The sequence below is a fragment of the Camelus dromedarius genome, chromosome 9, assembly GCF_036321535.1.
Source record: "Camelus dromedarius isolate mCamDro1 chromosome 9, mCamDro1.pat, whole genome shotgun sequence".
Lineage (NCBI taxonomy): Eukaryota > Metazoa > Chordata > Mammalia > Artiodactyla > Camelidae > Camelus > Camelus dromedarius.
This window is the reverse complement of record NC_087444.1, coordinates 6,998,583-7,021,487: the sequence shown is the minus strand read 5'-3', so window position 1 is coordinate 7,021,487 and position 22,905 is coordinate 6,998,583. Positions and strand designations below refer to the sequence as shown.

The 22,905-nt window shown below is 37.1% G+C and overlaps 1 long non-coding RNA gene across 1 annotated transcript in view; it reads left to right on the top strand.

The window, feature by feature from the left end:
• LOC116154765 (uncharacterized) overlaps nt 1–22,327 on the top strand; it is an 84,474-nt gene extending 62,147 nt beyond the window's left edge. Inside the window, exon 5 of the long non-coding RNA XR_010382198.1 lies at nt 21,991–22,327. This is a non-coding gene — a long non-coding RNA (uncharacterized LOC116154765). The remainder of the gene's footprint in view (nt 1–21,990) is intronic.
• Nucleotides 22,328–22,905: the final 578 nt, after the last annotated feature.

The following is a 22,905-nucleotide window of genomic DNA, read 5'->3' as shown; positions in this document are numbered from 1 at the left end:
GAAAAGAAGTTCCAAGCAGCCATTAAGATGATATAATCAAGGAATCTTTACTGATGCTGAAATACTTCTGTACATGCCATTAACCTCCAATATATATATATATATTCATACCTGTGTATGACATTACAGGTGTAAAATATATGTATTTTTATGATCATGTTCTTGTAAACATTTTTTTATGTAAATCTCTACCCACGCACAGAGCATTGCTGAAGGAATATGTATCAACATTTAAACAGAGCTATTCTTTAGTTTTTCACCTGTATTTTCTGGTTTCTCTATTATGAACATACATTGATTTTGCGGTAAAAGTATTTGAATTTAAAATTTTACTTATGACAGTGCAATTATTCAACAGTGAAGAAATGGTAAAATTGTGGCACTGCGTGACGTATTACACAGCAACCAAAATGTTCAGGAAAAAGCGTGAAACTAAATGTGTTAAGTGATACGTGATTGAATCTTGCAACAACAGAATGAAAAATAACAGAAAAAGCTATCAAGGACATAGTTTACACAGTGGGGCAAATGTGGGGATAAATCCTATCCATATTCAATATCATTATTGCATACGTATTATACATTTCTTAGGTGTGAAAATGGTTTGTAGTTGTGCAGGAGAATGCTCTTGTTCTTGGGAGATGTGTGCTAAAGTATTTAATGGCAAAGTGTCATGAAGTCTGTAACTTGTTTTCAAATGATTCAGAATAAAAAGTGTATATAAATGGGGAAAAAAAGAGCAATGTGGAAGCAGGTAACAGTGAGTGAACAGTAGGTGAAGGTACATGGGTGCTGACTGTACTATTATGGCTTGAAATAATAGGTTTGAAATCTTTTCAAAATAAACTATTGGTGGGGAGAGGGAGGTAAACAGCAATACTAAAGGCTTCAAAGAGTTCAAAGAGGAGTTGCAATTAAAGAGGAAGAGATACAGCAGATAATTAGCAGCTAAAGAAGGTCTGGGTGGAGACATCTTTTTAACATTCATTGAGCACCCACCACGTGCTCAATAAATATCTAAGTGCTGTGGAAAAATAGTCATGAGAAAGTTTCAGTGACAAGAGGAAACGTTTAGGCAGCCAGAAAACAATTTACAGTGTGATCTCAGCTATAAAAAAAAAATATGCAAAGAAAAAGACAATTAGATAATATACAAAGTTGTTAAGAGGGAATTTTTTAGGGAGTTAAATGCATGGATGACTTTTATTTATTTCTCTCTTTAGTTCTTTATATTCCAGAGTTTTGACAATGACTAAATATTACTTTTCTAATGAGAAAAACATAGCTCTGAAATCAAATGCACCATGCCGTGTGGAATCTTTGTACTTCTGATTTATATCTATTCCATTTTATTGAAACAGGATGGTGATCAGTCAAGTTTTCCACTTTCTAGCCTGTGAGAGCCTAATGGCCATAGGCAAAAAGACACATTTCCACAAGAGCACCCCAACAGATTGTGAAGGTTTATGCACGGTGAAAAAGCTAGCAAGCGCTGTGAGTAGGGCCGTATGGAATGATGTCCAGCGCTGAACATTTTACTTTGAAAATTAAATAAATTGGATAAATATATATTGGAAATTATTCCATATAAGGTCATCTCTCGACCTGAGCTAACCAAAGCCATCAATGTATCCAGAGAAAGAACACCAGTATGTGACAGGGGCCAATTTACAAAGGCAGTTTTGAGGGATAGATTGGCAGATTTTCCTTCCTAATTCCATAAAAGCTCTCTGGTCATCAAGTTTTCCCTCGTATCTGGAGCAATGAGTCCGGAATCAATCACAATGATCATTTTTATCCTGGTATCTTTGCTGATAACATGACTTCAACTCTGCCTGTGTTGTCAGAGATAAAGGATGAATTGCAGTTCATACATAAAAGATGGCCATTCCTAAAATGAAAGCATAGTGTTCAGGTACTTTGCTGAAAAATTCTACCTATTATGGGCCACAGTTTCTGATTCAAGATGAAAATTCTTGTTTAAATAAAAGCAAGTGAAATTCTGTTTTTAAGATCAGATTATAAAGTGAACATTGACATGTGTCTTAGTCTGTTTGGGCTACTATACAAAATGCCACAGACCTGGTAGTTTATAAACAACAGAAATTTATTTCTCACAGTTCTCGATGTTAAAAAGTCCAAGATCAAGGCACCAGGATGGTCATATTCTTGAATGAGGGTCCTCTTCCTAGTGTATGGCCGGCACCTTTCACTGGGTCCTCACATGATTAAAAGATGTAGGAATCTCTGTGGAGCCTTTTTATAAGGCACCTACCTCTCAAAGTCCCCATTTCTAATACCATCACCTTTGCGGGTTAACATTTCAACATATTAATTGGGGGTGGGGACACAAACATTCAGATCATTTAAAGGAAAACAAACTACATTCCTTTTTGTAGAAAACTGCTGCCATTATCCACAAACAATCCCATCTGTTAGCAAACCTAGAATTTAGCTCAATGTTGGGAACTAATAATAGGTTTGAGTGATCTGATATCTCTCCAAATTGCAAAATAATTACTTTTAAAACTTAGTATCCATATCTTTGTTTCTATATGGCAGGTTACCTCAATTCACAATGAATCTCAGTAAGTTTATAATTTAGAATGCCAAATTGTGCCAACATGTATCAATATTATCTGAAGTTATACTGCAAGGATCAAGCTACCAGACACCAAGATAAATGCAAGAAAAGCAAATCTTAAAATTGAAGCAGTAAATTCACATTTTATTTTTTGGTTAGTAATTATCACTCAAACAAAGCTCGCATCTAGTGTCATTATTTCTCTCCACAATATTCCCGTGGAGTAAGTGAATGTTGATTAATTACATTTAAGCATCTTTGTTTGATTTCAGCTGATTGACCTCATATTTGTCTGTCCTAATGAGGTGATAATCTGAATAAATATGGAATACAACTGATGGGCTTTAAGACATATGTTAATACAGTTCTCGGTAATAAATGGGTGATAATCTATTATCGAAAAAGTCAGCATATCAACTACAGCATTTATATTATTTATGAACTGCCTTCTCTAAACATCAAATTTTAAATTTGACCCAGAATTCCAACTCTTATAATTTATTCTGGAAGTAATCAGGAAAATGCATAAATTGTATACACAGAATATTCATTCCAGCATTGTTAGTAATATTTTTTTAATGGAAACACTGTTGACATATGAATTGACAATCAACTTTGATACTCCATAAACATAAAGTGTGTTTATATTTATATTTATTGACATAAATAGAGGTCCATTAGAAGTTCTACGGTACATGTAGAACTTTATTATAGTATGATCCCATCTGAGCTGTTCATGTGTGTCCATAATATTTGATAGACTGAAAAAAAATGTTGTAAGACATACCCCATTGTTAGCAGCAATCGTGGAGATTGTAGGGAGATTGTACTTTATATTTTGTATCTCTCTTTCATACTATTTGGATTTCAAACAAAAAAACAAATCATTTTATGATAATATGAAAGTAAAATTCCAACCATGTAACAACGTCACCTGCCCTCTAGCCCATACTGACTGATACGTGACTAAACGTGTGAGTGACTAAACAGTCCCCTACTCCATCTCTGATCCTGTCTTCATTGAGTTTGTTCCCACTCACCTTCTTTGAACTCAAACTAAACATCACTTTCCTAGGAAAACCATCCCAAACCTTTCTAAGCAGATTTGGCTTTCCTGTTATAAACATGTTGCACTTATATTTTGTAATATAATTTATAATTGCAGGTTCTTGTCCCTACACATTTTTCTTGCTAGGTTATACAATTCACTTTGCATAGATGGTGTCTGTGTTGACACTGCTGTGTTCCCAACACCCAACCTAATGCAGGCTCGTGAGAGGGCTCAGGTACCCATTTGTCATATGCATCAATGAATGAAATTTAAAATGTGATGCATTCTTTCAGAAAGGATCACTTTCTTGATTTCTAAATTTGTTTACGTAAAACATTATAAAAATATATACATTTTAATTCATAGTCAATAAACTGACTTAATTATAAGAATGTGTTACACAGAATTGTCCTAAAATGTTGAGAATATAAAGGTCTCTAAGCATAGCGCTGAATTTTGTTTGACTGAAAGATTATTAGAGCACTGAACCAACAGTTATTATAAATCCTACTTGTAGGTTGGAAAGCTAAAGGGTTGTGTCCCTTGCCCTGGAAATCTTATTAAGCTGTGGCTATTAATGTGAAATACAGAGACTCAGATCCTTTGGCTGTTAGATGGCATGGGAATTGGAGCTGAATTGATCTGTGCTTTGTGTTCCTGCTTGGTCAGTTACTGGCTGTGCATCTTGAGGAGGCAGCTAACCTCTTTTGGGTCAATTTTAGTTACAACCTAGTCACAATTCAACACTTAGAATGTATTCCACTATGTAATGGTCAAAACTCTTTCCTTAAGTTACAGTTAAATAAATCTTCTCTTTCCTATTTTGTGCAGTTGCTTGGGAGCGAGTGGTGGAGACGGGAGGCATGGTGCTTCTGCTGTCTGTTCTCTTTGCTCACCTCCTCCTCATTACCTGCTGCTTTGATGGAAGCTGGGGGAGGAGAGAAGAGGTAAAGAGGATAAGTGGTTTCCTGTCTGGCTGATTGGGTTCATGCTTTGGGGGCTTGACTGAGTTGTTATACCTGAGTAGACGTCTAAAAGGTTAAAGTTGATGATCTTTTGGAGCAATTTAATAGGCTATACAAAGAAATTTGCCTGCATTCCATTCTAGAGTACTCTACCCAGGAGGCTGCATATCTCTTCCTTGTGTTTGCTGGTTCTCCTTTCCAGTCCACTGATAATGATGCAGTCGCCCTTCTCACCTCGTTCCACAGATACATAAATTAAGATGATAGCCTGTGGTGCTCTCATACGTACCCCATGTCTCGATCACAGAATTCCTTCTTTCCAAAACCTTTATGAGGTTAAGAGGGTTTTACTGCATCAGTAGCACTCTCCGACCACCAAAGCCATTATTCGTCATTTCTCTAACCCTGTAACTAACTTGATAGGCAAAGCTAGTGTTAGCTTCCTCACCCATGGAACACATATCAGCTTTTTATATTTCAAAGGTGGGTTTCTGTGTTTGGCTAAGAAGTAACGGGGGCTGGATTTATCCTTATATCTGGAACAACTGAAAAGAGATTAAAATATAAGAAATAGTGATTTTCAGTCTGAGAAGGGAAAACCAAAGGAAGTAAACTTAATAATTGCCTCAGCCAGCCACCTGGAGAGTTTCTCAGTAGCACCACATGAAAGGGGAAGCCAGACAGAGATCAGCAGACTCCCTGAATTAAGGAACTAAGGCAAGAGTCTCTGGAAACTAAGGAAACTAGAGTTCTCTGGACAGAGTACAAAATAGGAGAGAGCTTTACAGAGAGCTCTCAGAGACCTGCACCGGGTCTGCATTGAGTCCTCGGATGAATACTGACCAGCAAATGGGTGTGAAGAAACTATCCATGGATGGGTAAAGAATCACCCAAAATCACCCAAGAAGAGCATGGGGGAACCATCCCCAAGGGTAACGCAAGGCTCAGAATTGTTTGTGTTTCCGTCAGCTAGAGAAGTAAAGCTCATAATTCAAGGTACATTGGATGGGGTACTGAAGGATGTAGTTGCAGGAGTGGGGCAAAATGTGCCCTAGCCTGATGGCATCTCTGGACCCACTGACAAAACTTAAATGCATTCTGGAAAGGATCAATTGTTTTCAGGTAACTTCACACCAGAATAAAGCTCAAGAACACTTATAGAAATACAAAAGTATCCAGTACCTTTCAAAGTAAGATTTACAGTGCTTGACATTGAACCAAAAATTACTAGATATGCAGAGAAAGAAAAATAAAGACCATAATGGGGAGGAAAAAAATCAATTAATAGAAACTAACCCTGAAAGGAAACAGATAATGGAGTTAGCACACAAAGACTTTAAAACAGTTTTTATAACTGCAGTCCACACGTTTAAAAAAAGAAGTAGATAAAAGATTGATCACATTAAATGATACATGGCAGGTATTTTCAAAGATCTAAATCAAACTCCCAATGAAAAATACACTTTAAAGTGAATAAGTAGATGGAATTAACAGTAGATTAGAAACTGTGGAGTGAAAGATTAGTGAACTTGAAGATATAGCAGTAGAAATTGGCCAAAATAAAACACAGATCGAAAAAAAAGACTGAAAAAATGAACAGAACATGAGTAAGAAGTGAGAAAACTTCAAGCAGACTAATATGCATGTAGCTGGAGTTCCTGACTGAGCAGAGAAAGGAGAGAGGATGGAAAAACATTTTTTTAACTTACCGCTGAGAAGTTCCAAATTGATGAAAACTATAAACCTTAAGTTCCGAGACCCTCAAAGATACCAACCACAAGAAACATGAAGGAAACTACTGCCATGTACTTCGTGATAAAATTGATCAAAAGAGCAAAACAACTAGAGGACAAAAGGCATGATGAACATAAACCAGTGGTTCTAAACTGGGAACTATTTTGCTCTCCCTAGGGGACATTGGACAATGTCCAGATAATTTTGGTTGTCAAAACTGAGGGAATGAGGTACTACCGCTATCAAGTAGAAGCCAGAGGTGCTGAATGAGAACGATTTCTTGTCAGAAATAATGCAAGCCAGAGGAGAGTGGAGCAAGAAATTTAAAGGATTAATAGGAAAACACTGTCAACCTAGAATTCGACACTCAGCAAAAAAATGTTTTCAAAACAATGGTGAAGTGCACAACTTATCAGGCACGAAATATTAAGAGAATCCATTACCATGAGTTATCACTGCAAGAAATGTTAAAGGAAGTCTTTCAGGCAGAAAAGAAATAATATCAGAGAGAAACATGAATCTATAAAAAAGAAATAAAAGAGATTGGAAATGGAAAATACACAGGTAAATATAAAATATGCATTTTTTAATGTTTTAAGATATCTTTAGAAGATAACTGCTTAAAGTAAAAATAATAACAATGTTTTATGGGGTTTACAATGTATAGTTAAGTAAAAAACATGACAGCAATAGCACAAAGTCTGAATTGGGAAGAAAGAAGGAAAGTCCTGTTGTAGTATTCTTATATGTGAAATGATAGACTATTACTTGAAGGGAGGCTATAGTAAGTTAAACATGTATACTACATACCTTTAGCAACTATGGAAAAAATAATTATTGCTTAATAACTAACAAATGAGATAAGATGAAATCATGCAAAAATAGATAACTAATCCAAAGAAGGCAGAAAAGGAGGTAAAATGGAATAAAAGAACAGATTAATTAAGTAGAAAATGAGCAGAAAGATAGTAGACTCAAACCCAACCATTTCCAAAAGCACATTAATGTGTGAGGTGCAGACTCTCCAATTAGAATACAGAGATTGATGGATTCGATTTTTAAAAACAAGATCTAACTTTGTGCAGCAAAACAGAAACTCACTTTAAAAACAAATACAGAGGTAGTTTAAAAGTAAAAAGAAGGAGACAGCTAACATTAATCAAAAGAAATCTGGAGTGGCTATATTAATATCAGAAAAAGTAGATTTCAGAGCAAAGACTATTAACTGATAAAGATGGTCATTTCATAATGATAAATGGGTCAATTTATCAACAGGACATAATCTTAAATGCTGTATTTAAAAATTTGTGAAGGAAAATACACAAAGCAAAACTCATAAAAAATACAAGAAAAAATAGGAAACCTTACAATCGCTATTGTACAAAGTGTCAAAAATACAGTATTGTATAAATATAAATACTGAAAAATTTCAACATACATCTCTTATTAATTGATGGAATAAGTAGACATGAAATCAATTAGACATTTATTGTACATTCCATCCAAGAACAGTGGGATGTACTTTCTTCGTAAGTCCACACACAGCAGTAACTAAGATTGGCATATTTGAGGCTAATAATTTGAATAGCCATTTCACAAAAAAACTAAACTCATGAAAAAATGATTAACATTATTACTCAGTAAAGAAATGAAATTTAAAGCACAAAGTTATATTATCATATATTCATTATAAAGGCTAACATTTGAAAGATTGACCATATGGAGTATTGATAGGAGGTGAAAAAAATGGGTTTTATGGAAAACTTTTAGAATTTTTTGAACAGGAGAGAAATACATAGTTTACATTTTAAATCATCAATATATTATAGCTGTTATATCATCTTGATAACAACTGATACAGATTGTTCAACAACCCCTTCGAGTTCAACAACTTATCTAATGAATTAAGTCAAGTACAGAATGTTCATGATTTGGTATGTTCAGATTGTTGACATGGATGAAAAATGAAAATCCAGACGTAACAATTTGATGCTCTGAATCTGTGTACTGACCATGCTATGCAAGGGATTAATAATCTCTAAAAATGAAAACTGATCTTACAACAGTGCAAAGCACAGTTTTGTTTCTGGATAGTTACAGAATACTGTACAACATTTCTTTTATGTATCCCTTAGAGGAGTCTTTAGACTAATTTAAAATCTAACAAGCAGTAGTAATGGTTTTCTGCCTTCCATTTGGCATAACAGCAAGATAGTGATTACTTGGAGAAATTATTTAAGTATATTTAAATTTTCCTCTACGTTTCACCTACCGACTTACTAAGGAAAACTTGATAGTGTTCTTGTCCACCTCATTAAAGAGTTTAAAAAAGTCAGGGAGAATTTAAAGTAAGAGAGACAATGGGTATTAACAGGAAATTGACTATATTTTGATGCCTTATTTTTTCCTTTTCCTTTATTTTATTTTTTGTCTCTTGGAGGGCTATGGGTGAAGTCAGGTTCTATCTCCTGCTTAGAGATGCTAATGAGATCATGAGAAAAAAAAAAACAAACAAACATGGTTCACATAGTGCAAAATGCCATCCATGCTGTTTTTATTCCGTGTATATTCATTAAGCACCTTTATGTGGTAAACAAATTAGGGACTCAGTAGTTAACACCGCAGAAAGATTCTCTGCTTTTAAGAAATGTACCTTCTAGTGAAAGATATCGACAATAAAGAAATAGACATATATCTTGGGTGAGAATGTAGTGAATGAGCACATGGGAGGGGATGGAGGAGGGGGGTGCTTCGGGGTCGGGTGAGGGGAGGCAGTTGCTATTAAATAGGGTGGTCAGAGAAAGCCTCTCTCAAGTAGTGCATTTGAGCTGAGGTCTAAAGAGAGCAAACAAGGAAACGATGCAAATTATCTTGAATAACGTCCCAAGCTGACGAAAGTGCGAGAAAGACCATGGGAACTATGCTTAGCTATTTTAAGAACAGAAAGGAAATCCATGTGACTGGTGTGTGAGTGACTGGGGCAGAGAGAATGTGGAGGAGTGTAGTCAGAGAAATTATCAGGGTGGGAGTGGATCACAGAGCACCATGGAAGTCTGGAGGACGTTGCTGTGAGTGCATTTGGATGCCATTGTAAAGCTCATCAGAAGGGATGTGTGATCTGAGTTACATCTTGAAAGGATTACCCTGTCAGACGACCTGAGTTACTGAAGGGAGACAAAGATAAAAGCAGGAAGACTTCCTGGGGGACTTTGCAGTAACCTAAAAGAGAGAAGATGTAGGGAAAGAAGTGAGTTGCCTGTAACTGATTTACTGACAGATCAGATGTGAATGTGAGAGAAAAAGAGTCAAGTAAGAGTTCAAGTTTTGGACTGAGCATCTTCAGAAAGGGAACAGAAATTAACTGTGGGAAAAACGGATTTGGAAGGAGACAATTAGAAGTTTGTTTGGAGCATGTTGCATTTGAGATCTCAAGAGATATTTGCTTAGATTGACTTCTGCAGCCTTCAGATCAGCACAGCCCGGCATATCTATTTTTTGATGGTAGAGCACCACGTCATGACTTGAACGATTCCTGTCGTCTTAGAGACAGGCTACCATCACCATTGACACCATTACAAACCTCAGCATCCTCTCAGGAGGCTGTTCAGAGCCTTTCCATTTATCAACTGACACGTCCTATCAGAGTATCATTTACTGCCTCAAGTATTTTGCCTCCTTCCCTGGGGTTTCTCTATAGACAATATGGTGTAAGATGTTAAGGTCTCAGGTATTTCCCACACACATTAAATCTATGAGTGGGGAGTAGGGAGTGATGGTTTGTCACTCGAATCGTTGACCAATGAGAGGCAGGGATTGGTGAATACATTCTCCTTTTCTCCGTGAGATGCAGGGATGTCCCAAAGTACAGAATAATTAGTCAGGCTTGGAAGCAGTCAGCTCCATGATAGGCCCTTATTCTGTCTCTCCCTAATTTCCTGATTATCCTTCATTCTTTACCCCTAGGATAGTATTCTGTAATAAACTAATGGAACACAAGCTCCCTGCCTCAAGCTAAGACAACACCCAGGTGGAAATGTCTAGTAAGCAACTGGATAGACAAGTCTAGAGTTTAGAAAAGAGGTCTAGAAATAGACCTTTTGAGTTGTTAACATATTAATGGAATGTAAAACTCCGAGACAAGATGAGAACCCCCAGAAAATGAGTGTAGATAAAGCAGACGTATGAAGACTCAGAGTTGGGGCATCCATTATTCCCAGTTTAGAAGATGAGGAAACCCAGCAAAGGAAGCTAAGAGGAAGTAGCCAGTAAGACAGAAAACCCAGGAGAATATGTGGTGTCCTGGAATCCAGGAGGGGAAAGCATTTGAAGGAGAGCAGCCAGATGCTGCTGAGAGGTTGAGTAAGATGAAGAGGTTGAGTAGGATGAAGAGTTTTGATCATTTTCTTTGTCAACATGATGGTCATTGTATTCTTGATAAGAGCTTACCTGCTGGGTGCTAAGGCAAAATTCAGACTGGGGTGGGTTCAGGAAAGAATGAGAAGATTGGAAGTAGATTCATTGAGTACATAAAGCATTTCTCCTAAAGCATCTTTCTCTCTAATTTCTATCCATTTATTCCCTTAGTGACTACAACCAGCCTACGTGCATTAATACCATCTACATATTGAAAATGCCCAAATGCATGTATCTAGCCCAGACTTCTCACCTTATCTGTAAAACTGCATGTCCAAATACTTTCTTGACATCTCAACATGGATTTCTGATAGATAACATAAATTTAACATATCCAAAACAGACTTCTGAATTCCTCATCTTCTCCCCTAAAAGCTTACTCTCCTTTACTTTTCCACATCTCAATTACCAGGAATTTCATTCCTTCGGGCTTAATGTTGAAAAGTCGTAGAGTCATCCACGACTCCTCTCTATGCAAATAACATTCGATTTGTTGGTAAACTTTGTGGATTCTACTTTGGAAATATATCTGAAACCCTACAGTTTTCACTTCTTCAGTTGTCACTATCCTGGTCCAAACCATCATCATTGTCTTTTACCTCGATTATTGCAAGAGCCTTCTCTCTGGCTCCCCTGCTTCATTCTTTTTCCTTTCCTCCATCACTTTTCTCCATTTATATCCAATAGAGCAGCTATGAATAATATTTTAGAAAAGCAACCATACTCAAGTCTCTCCTCTTCTCAGAACCTACTAGTGACTCCCCTGTCAGAGTAAAAAGCACCATCTGGTCAATGACCTACAGGGCCATGTTCCTCCAGGCTCTTCTTAGTTCTCTCATTTTATCTTCTGCTGCTTTCTTCCTTATTCTACGTTAGTGTCCGGGCTTTTTCTCCAATAATCTTGGCACATTCTGGTCTGGGGGCCTTTGCCTTGGCTGTTCCCTCTGTCTGGAATGCTCTTCCACCAGATAACCAAAAGAATCATATCCTTCCTTCTATCAAGTCTTTGCCCAAATGTGACCTTCTCACATTTGTAATCCTTAATGTTGCAACCCCAACTCTGGCTCTCTCCAGTCCTCTTATATGCCCTCTAACATATTCATAATCTTTAATTGACTGTCTTCTTCAAATAGAATGTGAATTGTTTTGACAGACATTTATATCTGATTTAGTCATTGTTGTATTCTTAATACCTGGAATACTGACTGGTATGTAGTAAGTACTTAAAACATACTTATTGAATGAGTTTAAAAATTGTATCTATTTATAGTAATTGTGTCAGAATATAGTTATATAAATTATATATATAATTATAATATATCAGTGTATGTGTGTGTGTATATATATATATTAGAATGCTCTTATTGATGTGGAGGGCAGAAGATAAGGCAGTACCAGGAAGGAGATGAAAAGAAAGGTTTAAGATGGCGATATTTTGGAACATTTGCTGATAGAGCACAGAAAATGTGTACGTAGATACAAATTTCTTATTCAGAGCCAGGTTGAGCAACATGACCCTTTTCAAAGCTTCTTGCACTTTCCTTAGATTACTGATGTGGAGCTTCTGTTTTGTTGAAGCTGATAGTGATAAGAATGTTGGGCCCAGATTAATCTAGCATCTCCTTTTTTTCTTAAAATCCAATGAAAGCATTTTATCACTTACGAGGAATATCATATATTTGCATTCAGATGGAAAATAGACAGCAAAAATAAAAGCTTTTTATTATGGGCATCCCGAACTAGGTTTCAACCTATCATCATCAAAGAACACTTTCTTCCATTTTTTTAAAAATAAAATATGTTATTTCCAAAGACATACTTTTTTCTCCTTAGAGATGTCTTGAAACGTAGCAGAGAAAAACAGATTGTTAGCAGATGACTGAAAAATAAAACAACAAAATTCTCTAACACAATGTCAGAAGAAAACCTAGAAAATGTGCTGCCCTGGGTTTTTAGCTTTGATTATAGGGTGACAAATGATTACTGTAAAACTGAAGAAATCTTTCTTTTAAAAAAATTGTTGTTTGCAGAATTTGGAGAAAATTTTAAAACGTTATATAAAAAACAATATAAAACTGTAGGTGGATGACTGGCAAAAACAACCTAGAATTTGAGATCAATGACCTTTATTGTTATTCTAGAATAAACATTAGAAGGGAAATAACCATTCATTAGACTCAACAATAGGTAGAAACCACAGCTGGCATGAAAGTTAAATTTCTCTTATGCAGAGTCTTTAAGTGGTGCCTTAGATTTGCTTAAGAAGACAGACGGATTTACATTTCCTTATATTTCTTTTTCTTTCTTGGCTTTCACCAGAGTGTACTGTTGGGGCCATTTTTCCTTAAATTTTAATTTGTTTTCTGATATATGAGCTCGTTTTTCTAGTTGAAGGAATGGAACAATGCCCACAACACAATGAAAAATGACGCTTTCAATCATGAATCCAAGATATTGAGGAAAACGAATGGCAGTATGTTTAATAGATTGCTGTATCCAAATGTGTTGAATGGCTACGTTTCCTTCACATTTTAGATGCTATTATTAGTTTACCATTTTTTTCCCTGTGATTTTTTTTTTTTTAATTTCTCTTTTCAGTTCTTTTTCTATCTAATTTCATCAAATAGTTCTATTTGTCATCTGGGGAATATGAATTTGACATTTAACAAACATAAATACTTTCAACATATAAGCTTGAAATCTAGCATAGGAATATGATTAGTTTAATATAAAATAGGATTGCTATAAAGCTTTTATCATGTAAAATGACTACATTAATATATAGTACTTTTATGAATGATTCTATATTGTATCAAATATATTCAGAATATTTTACATGATCACTTAACTTAAGAATTATTTTTAGGCTTTAGCTATAGCATATAAAATAGTTATTTCTATATTATGAAAATATTTGCTCTAGTAATTTATATAGGAACTCTAGTTCTAGGCAACATGAAGTAAGCATACTCTACCCTGTCTCTCCAACTGAATGCAAATATAAACTCTGAACAGAAGGCATAGACAAATAGCTATCTGAGGACTTTAAAGAAATGGTGCAGACAGATTTGAGGAGTCCAGAATTTGATGTACTACTAAACCAGAGGTGAATATCTCCTTTTACCCTTCTGTTACCCACTGCCATGGACTCAAAGGCAACCTGAAACCTAAAAGTGCCACTCAGCAGGGACAGAGAAAGCCTCATTTTCTGTACTAAGTTGGAGAGAAGACTCCTAAGGTCCAGAGAGGCAAAGAGTAAATCCTCTGTTTTCTTTTCTTTTTTCTTTTCTATCCTGTCCCAGCCCCCAGGCAGTGCCTCAGTGTCACAGAGGCTGGGTAGTATGAAAAATGCTGAAGGGGGGGAACTTCCTTTGTTACCAAAGGAGCTGTGATTCAAAGAATAAGAAATGAAGTTACTTTGCTTTTTATTTCTCCTCTGTCCTCCCGCTACTTGGCCCCAGATACAGTATCGATTGCAGAAAGCAGAAAAATAGGGAACCTGAAGATCTGGCTTTCTGACTGGAGGGCCATGAAATGGGGACCCAGAGAACCAGAAAGTATTGAGGAGATCACAGAGAGAAGGGAACTCTAGAGACCTGTTGCATAAACTGGTGTATGAATGGGCTTACATCCCTGTGCTACACATGTGTGAATCTGGTACACAACAGCATCCCAAAGGATTTGAGAACTATGGCCGAGACCACTTCTCAGATCCAAGACTGGCCACTGAGTTAGCCATGGAAAAGCTTTTCTGTGGAACCACAGCTCCCAGGAAGTGGGATGGAGACTGTAGACTGAACTGAAATAGGTTTATTGCCTAGTAAAACAAAACTAACCAAAAAAAACCAAAAAACAAAAAAAACAAAAAGACCGTCATCAGAGGATTTAAACAAGATCCAGAGTCTTCAAACCTAATATGCAAAATGCCCAGGATACAATTCAAATGAAGAACCAGGCGTATGAAGAACCAAGAAAATATCAGTTCACAAGGGAAAAAACAATCAACAGGTGCCACTGCTGAGAGGACACACATCTTGAAATTATCAAAGACTTTAATGAAGCTATTATACTATAACTCTGCCCCAAGAGGTAGGTAAGGCTGAACACTTGAAAGAAATGGGAAGATGGAAGGTCTCAGCCAAGAAAGATAAGACATAAAGAAGACTAATAGGAAATTTTAGAACTGAAAAATAAATAACCAAAATAAAAATGACACAGGAAAGAATCAATGACCTTGAAGATAAATCATTAAAAACTATCCAATCTGTACAACAGACAGCAAAAAAAAAAAAAAAAAGAAAAGAAACAGCCCCAGGGACTGGTGGGATGATACCAAAACATCTAGCATTTGTCAGTGGAGTCACAGAGGAGAGGAGAAAGAATGTGATGCAGAGCAAATATTTGAATGGCTAAACATTTCCCAAATTTGTTGAAAGGCCCAAGTTTACAAATTTGAAAAACTCAGCAAGTTCTAAAGAGGATAAGCTCAAAGGAATCCACGCCCAGACACATGATAATAAACCTGCTGAAACAAAAGACGGAAAAACCAAAAAACAGCCAGGGAAAAATGATGCGTAACATGTAGGTGCTTGATGATTTGATGAGTGGATTTCTCATCAGTAACCATGCAGGTCAGAAGGAAGTGAAGGAAGAAGTGGGACATCTTGAAAGTACTGAAAGTAAAGAACTGTCATCCAAGAATTCTGTGTCCACTGAAAATATTCTTTAGGAGTAAAGGTGAAATAAAGATATTCTCAGATGAAGGAAAACAGAAAGAAGCCATTCTGGCAGACCTGTCTGGAGAAAAATGATACCAGAGGGAAATTTGAAACATCAGGAACAAAGAAAGAAATTGTAAATCCCTGGGGATATATATTAGACTATCTTTATCTTAAATGCTTTAAAATATGTATAATGGTTGAAAACAAAAATTCACATGGTCAGATAAGGTTTTCTATAAATGTACATGTAATACATATGAAAATTGCAGCATAAAAGGGAAGGTTAAAGGGTCCCACCTATGTGGTGGTAAGGTTTCTGTATTCCACTTGAAGTGATAAATATTAATTATGAGTGCAAAAAACTAAGTCTGTGTATTATAATCCCTAGGGAAATCACTGAAAAAACAGTCTACAAAGAGATGTAATACAAACTCAATCAAGGTCGAGCAGGTATAGCTCAGTGGTAGAGTGTATGCTTAGCACGCATGAGGTCCTGGGTTCAATCCCCAGTATCTCCATTAAATAAATAACTAAACCTAATCACCTGCCCCCACTCTCCAGAAAAGAACAAAACAAACTCAATCAATAAAGTAAAGAATGGCAATTAAAAAATAAAATAATTCATAAAAAGCAGGAAAGGAGAAACAGAAGAAGGAAAACAGAAAAAAAAAAAAGCAGAAAAAAATACTAAAAATGCTATACCTAAATTCTAACATTTCAAAGTACATATCAATAATTACATTATATGTAAATGGTTTAAACACACCAACTAAAAAAAAACATTGCTGGGTGAATGGAGCTATTTTCAAAAGGTTACATGCTGTATAATTCCATTTATATAACATTCTAGAAAAGGCAAAGCTACAGTGATGGAAAACAGATCAGTGGCTACAAGGGTTAGGAATGGAGGGAGGGTGTGACCATACAGGGATAGCTCCAGGGGGTTTTGGGAGTGATGGATCTGTTCTGTATCCAAATTGTCGTGGTGTTTACAGGGAACTATGTAGGTGCTAATATTCATAGAATTATTTACCAAAAAAGGTCAGTTCTACTATTTGCAAATTTAAAAAACTAAACTAAGAATAATATCTGTATATTTAGTCTTTGCTGTATGCCAGGCACTTTCCATTAAGACATAATTTTGCATAATCATTATTTTTTATTTTTCATGAGAAAATGTTTATTAAGTTCTTCTATAAGATGATGCACTGGTTGGCAATTTTCTTCTATCCCTTGGGTTGTGTTTTTCCTTCCAACTAGGTTTTGTGTTGTTTGGTTGTCATTGTTTTTTTATTGAAGTACAGTCAGTTATAATGTGCCAATCTCTGGTGTACAGCACAATGTCCCAGTCAATTCTGCATAATCTTTCGAACAATTTTGTGAACTAGATAGATTCTTCTCCATTTCACAAGTGATGATTAACAGCTGAATGCCTTGCTAAAGTTTAGTAGATGATTCACTGAAGGTTAAACAATTAGAAGTTCACATCGTGATACAACCAAAATCTTTCTGATTCCAAAATCTTATTCTCTGTATGATGATGCTTATTTACTCAAAAGCAGTGGTTCCACATCTAAAATGGGGGGAGGAGTTAAACACACATTAGAAAACAGGGAAACAAAGATATTATAACATAACAAGTATATTTTCTGCTAACTATGTTTATTTATTTTGCTGTGCTTTGTTTAAAGCTAAAGTTTCTGTGGGATAATAGCTGTGTAGAGAGTATCTGTGCATTCAGTTAATAAATACTTACTGAATACACACATAAAACACACTGTGTGCTACGGTGGATTCAAAACTGAATCTGATACAGATCATAGTCTCAAGGAGCTTATGACCCACAATGGAAATCAGAACACATATAGAGACAGCGTTAAGTGTCTGTTCTGATTATATCTCTATGAGTGGCAAACCACACCAAAGCTTAGAGATTTTTAGTAACACAAAGCAAAAATGTGTAATTCTCTCTGACAGTGATGTTTATGAACTGAGATCAGCTGGGAGATTTTGACTTGGCATTTCTGATGTCATTCACAATCTGTTAAGAGTTGAACTGGAGACATCTGAAGGTTCCAGTGGACTAGATTTCCAAGATGCATCACTCACAAGGCTAGTAATTGGTTCTGACTGTTGGCAGGGAGTTCAGCAGAAATTATCAACAGGAATGCCTACTCATGGCTTCGCCATGTTTCTTGAGCCTCCCATAGCATGGTAGCTGGATTCCAAGAGTGAGTGTTTGAAGAGGCCCAGGTATAACTCCAAGACTTCTTAAAACCTAGTTTTTGACATAACACAGAATCATTTCTTGTACACCCCGTTGGTCAAAATTCTGAGCTAGCCAGATTTAAGTGGAGGGGGCTAACAGGGTTATGAATATTGAGAGGTGTGGCTCATTTTCAGACTATTTTTGTAAACTACCTACCACTGTCTGCCCAGTGATCCACATCCTATATTCATGTAAAGCCTACTCATGCCCCACCAAGAACCTGCGAAGTCTCGTCCTACTACCACGTTGGCTCAGCGAGAAGTTGAGGAGCTTGTCATTTAAATTATGTCGAGGTACAACATCATTCTGTCTGATCTTGAGCCTTGTGAAATGATAACACAAGTTATCTGTCTCCCACACTAATAACTTGGGGGAAGAGATACACAATATACACATCTGACACAAAATGGTGACAAGTATGAGATACCCACGAGAGATACTTACATTCAGAACGAGGGTGGGAGATGGAAGTATCTATCACTACTTCACGATCCTGAGATCCAGGCAAGCACAAGTCATCAATTCCTTGATTAGATCAGTGATACTCCCTGGGAGTGATTCTCCACTCTTTACTGAGTCACCCTTCACTCTTGATGGTGCTTCTGCCAATACAATTTCCTTAAAATTTCATGAGTTTTTTATGAATCTTATTAAGGTTCAGTCTGGACAACAAACAGAAAAAAAAAAAAGCCTCACTCACAAATTTCTTTGAGATAGTTTCTTTTCTACCTTTGATTGAGAATCATTGTAATGAGGAGCAGTGCCCTTAAGATTCTTTTAAGGCATGCCACACTCTTTTTGATGTGTTCTAAAGGAGCTTGCAGCCATACCTTTGATATGAACTTGACTCTGGGGCTACAATTTACTGGCAATGCCGTGGATTTGATGTACACCTTAAGGCATTTCTTACTTTGAGAATCTTTTGCTGGTTGTAAAGAAAAGCAGGACCAGAAATATTTTTTAAAACTAAGTCGTAAATCTTTCATATTTCCTGTAGGTTTGTTAGAAAATTGAATAGGACTCCTTCTATAACCATACCTTACCATATATGGCTAAAAAAAAAAAAACAGTTGGCACTTTTAGCATGTGCCGGAGAGTCTTTTTTATCCAAATCCACTAATTCTTAGGTTTATCTAGCATTTGCAATGCTCTGAAATGTTTGTAACTGAATAAAAAAGATCTCCTCTGTAGCCTCCAGTAACAATGTTCTCACAGTCTTTCAAGTGTTCATTGTCTCCTTAAGGCCTTTGTAGTTTCCACCTGCCACTAAGGTTTGGGGTTGTTTGTTGCCGCAGCACAGTCTAAACTCCCCTAAATGCTGCACGTACCCCATCTCATTTGATTTTTCACAAGAAGCCTGTTAACAAAGATGTGTCTCTTATTCCAGTACGTGACTTATCAAGAGGTGGCTAGGGCTTCTGCCTGCATCACTGTTGTCCTCACTGTCTGGAAGAGCCAGCATCTCAAATGTTGCCAGGCACGTGGCAGAGGGTAAAAAGAGCTCCGGAGGACTGTACACAAGACAAGTGAATGCTCGGCACAGAAGGGACACATGTCACTTCCATTCACAAGTCGTTAGCTAATAACAGCGACACACCGTACTGAGTTCACCAAGGTGGGAAATAGAATCCTATCACACACTCTGAAGGAGAGAGAGAAGTAAATATTTGCGACTAGTTCAAATGACCACCATCTCATGAAAAGCTCCTAACACAGTTCTGGTCAGCCTGGATGCTCAACAAATAGTAATGATTGCGGCCCCTCTCATTATTGCCTTTGCTGTGGTCTGCTCTTAGGTCTGCATTCCGCTGACCATCTGTCCGCTTGTAGTCTTGCAATATAGTATTAAAAAAAATGGAATTGGTGTTTGAGTCCAAACTTGACCACTTACCAGCTGTGTATAAGTGGGCAAACCACTGGATTTCTATATACCTCCGCTTAAAATTTATTTTGCTAGGGATGGAGGGTATGGCTCAGTGGTAGAGTGCCTGCTTATGCACGAGGTTCTCAGTTCAACCCCCAGTTCCTCCATTAAAAGTAAATAAATAAACCTAATTACATCCCCCCTAAAAATGAAAATAATAAAAAAAGAAACTTATTTAGCTAATTTTAAAGCATGATACAAATGTAGGTCAATCCAGGACAGGCTGAGTCACGCCTCAGCCTTGAGGCTCAGCCTCACTTTGGGTCTGTTCTCCCCAATATAACCGCTGCCTCTATTGAAACTCAGGGGGAAGTCCATTCTTCACCCTTTGAAAAAACAAAATTGCCCACTAGAATGCCTTTCCATACATCTCTGGGCAATTTCCCGAATACCGCCCACTGAGAATTCTCTCTTTCCATGCTCTCTTCCACTGTGCTCACTGAGAGTCCTTCCTTCTATGCCTGAAAGGGTTCCCTAAAACTGATTTCTTTCACTGTGATTGAGTTTCTCGGGAAGCTTGGCTTCATTATGACATTTCTAGCTAATGTAGTTTAGACCCTGACAGTTTTCCTGTCCAACTCACCTCCTTGCGTCATCTTTTTTCACATCACTGTTCTCATCATTTCTTCTAATACCATGACTCCACCGTTCCTTGCAAACCTCCATCTTCTGCAATGTAACTTATTTACTTTCATCTTTGTTCAATTCCAAAGACCGTATCGTCAGCCTTCCTGTCAAAGTACCAACAAAGCCACTTAAAATTCCAACTATGCCACGAAAGGTAAATGTTTTCTGCTCTGACTGTTTATAATAAAGGAATTGACCCAGTTAGAGAGGTTAGGGGAAGGTTTTCCTGTGAAAGCATGATTAAGCTAGAATCTCAGGAAAAAGTAGAGAAAAAAATTATGCCTTGCTACCATTCAGTGTTACTCCAATTTCATCATCTCAATTCCAAGTTTTCATTTGACCACTGTCGTATTACCTTCTTATGGTGTTACATCTTATGTTAACAAATCTTTGTTCTTATTTCAAATTCCATACATTAAACTTTGTTATATTACCCATGTATATTTTCACCTTGCCTATCTACTCAAAAGTGACTTCTGTTGTCAACAATGTCATGTTACAACAGCGTCATGTTACATCCCAGCATGTTAATTTTATTGCCAATCTCCATGTTTGTCAACAGTCTAATGTGTTCATCTTAACCACAATTACTCTTTTTGTCAGTGTATTTCTTTATAGTAAGTCAAAGTCTAAAACTACCTTTTTTCCCTTCCTTTTTTTTTCAGTATCTCCTTATCCTATCTGACATAGAATCACCAGCATCTAGACTACTTCCTGACATAAAATATGTAGTCAATAAATACTTGTTGAATAAATGAACAAATGAATATTCTTTTCTGATTTTTTAAAAGAGAAAGTGAGGAAATCTTGACAATTGAGAGTACCACAAATTTAAGCCATCAAGTCTCAAATTAGTAGTTCAGCTTTCTTTTCTAAATCACCCAAGTCTCCCTTACATTTCCTATAGCGTCTGTTCCCAGCAGTCATTCCTGCCACTCTCACGTTCAACAGGTGATTTCTAATTCGCTGAGATCCAAATGAGCTCCTTCAGATAGCTTCCTTTTTTGCTTCCCTCATTTTTCTAGTATCAGTCTTGTTTGAGCCATTCTCTTTCAATGACAGGAACAGATTAAACCAATTTGATGCAATGACCTCAACTTTTACTCAGTCATTCATTAGCTCATTTATCAAAAATGTTTTCATGTCCCTTTGTCTAGAGCAACAGGGATTACCTCTGCCAGTAAGAGGCTCACAGAAGGGTCATGTTCTCGTGTTCTTTGGTAACTCGTGTTCAAAGCCCTGTAAGTTCTGTCTGGTGTCTTTCTCTCCATCCACAGCTCTTGCTTTTCTCCTCTTTACTCTCTGTGCCCTAGTCCAGATACCGTTCATGTGCCATCCAACAGGACTTCCTGGGGTGATGAAAACATTTTGTTTCTCACTGTCCACTACAATAGCCGCTGGCCTCCCCAGACCCCCGAGCACTTGAAGAATGGCTAGTGGCACTGAGAACGGAATTTTCAAGTTTATTTAATATTAGTTTAAATTTAGACTTAAACTTAATGCACGTGTGAATTACCGCTGTATTAGACAGCGTGTCTCTAGCCCTTCTGCTGTTTTATCAGTTCTGTGTGTTCCTTTCATGTGGCAAGTTATGCTCCTTCTCAGGACCTTTGCACCTGCTGTTTTCTCTCTCTGCAGGGACTTCTGCTTCCCAGCACTCTCTCACAAAACTGTTCACACGTATTTATTTCTCTTCCTTTAGAGCTTGGCTTAAGGACACCGGCTTCCTCATCCTGACCTTCCCATTGTTGACTGAAAAAAAAACGCACAACCTAAAAGTTGAGAATTGTGTTTACTCAGCAAACTTTCTGAGGACTTCACGCCCAGGAGACAGCCTCTCAGATAGCTCTAAGGGACTGCTCTGAAGAGGTAAGGGAGGAGCCAGGATATATAGGAGGATTTGCAACAAAGACCAAGAAGTCGGAACACCAAAAGATTACTGTTAAGGCAAATCAGATATCACAAGTTAAGGAATTTAGCATTTTTCTACGTATGGAAAGGTACAGGGTCTGGGCTCACTGAAGTCATCCCTTCGGTGTGCACCTCGGCTCTCTGGGGCCAGCATCCTGTGCTTTCCCACCCTGAGCTCCCTCAGGGCTCGGTGTTGGGGTCGGCTGCAGTGTGATGCCTTGAGGGCTGCAACATCCTTTGTGTCCTCATTCAGGCAAAAGTTTTCATTCACACCATCTAAAGTAGAAAGCTCTTCACTCCCTGATCCCTTTTATTTTCTGTCTTTTCCCTTTGTTTCCTTCACAGCACTTATTAAAACGGAGAGTACTTTATTTGTCTGCTTTCTTGTTTATCGTGTGTCTTCCCTATCAGAATGTAAGCTTACTGGAGACAGGAACTATGCATATCGTGTAAATTCTTGTGATTCCACAGACTGAAACAGTGTCTATTAAACAGTAAGCATTTTAAAAGAGTTTTAAATAACTGAGTGAGCAAATGATGGCTGTAATTTTAGCATGGAAAAAGTATATGGGAGCACTGAAGCAGGGACAGAGTTCAGTGAAGAATTTTATGAGCTAAGTGAAAAAGGTAGTGAAGGAAATTCTAAGCAGAGGGAACATTCTGTGTGAATGCACAGAGGCATGAAAAGCATGACCCGTGTGAAAAC